This window comes from Acyrthosiphon pisum, chromosome A1 (genome assembly GCF_005508785.2).
Source record: "Acyrthosiphon pisum isolate AL4f chromosome A1, pea_aphid_22Mar2018_4r6ur, whole genome shotgun sequence".
Lineage (NCBI taxonomy): Eukaryota > Metazoa > Arthropoda > Insecta > Hemiptera > Aphididae > Acyrthosiphon > Acyrthosiphon pisum.
Window position 1 is genome coordinate 142,934,856 of NC_042494.1, and position 843 is coordinate 142,935,698.

Sequence of the window (843 nt, forward strand, 5' to 3'; positions counted from 1 at the left end):
CAAGATTCCTTATAAGATTATCTACCTTTATCAAACAAAAAATATCTATAAGAAAGTCAAATTAAATTTTTATGATCGTTTGAAATTCTAATTTTTACAACATTGGATATTTACTCGATTTCTCATGTAGCGATTTCCTTATTTTGTTCTAATTCAAAAACGAATAACTGCAGATACATGAAATTTTTATTGAATGTTTATATAAGCATTTCCTATACACCATACAATTTTGAAAATATTTTGACTCTTTTTGAGCTGTTTACGGACATTTTCAGTTTTCAATTTTTTTTTTATTTTTTTTTTCTATAAATATCAATAAAGTTTTATCTGTTTGGCCAAAAAGTGTATAAATTTAATACAAATCAAATTTTAATTTGAAAAATTATTTTGTACTTAAAAATTTATAAAATGTTCAATTTTTGTATCTAAGAATTAAAAATTTAAAACAAGATTCCACGTAAGTAATTTATTCTGTTACCAAAAAATCTAAAATATACATTTAAACAATTTATTTTTATAGTCATTTTAAGTACAAATTTGGACGAAATTACATATTAAAAACCTAGGATAACTCTTTTAGTTATTTTGTTGTGATTGTATTATATTATTCGTGGGTACTTTAAACTTCTAAAGTATACTATTATATATCTATGATTTTACCACGGTTTTTTGTTGATGTATAACGCGTTATAACTTATAAGTACCTAATAGATATTATGATATGATTAATTTGGAATTTATTATAGGTACCTATTATAGGTCAATTTTTTTTTAATACCATAGATAAGTATATATATGTCTAATACATAGACTGATATACCGTCTCCGCTCAGAATCGTTTTT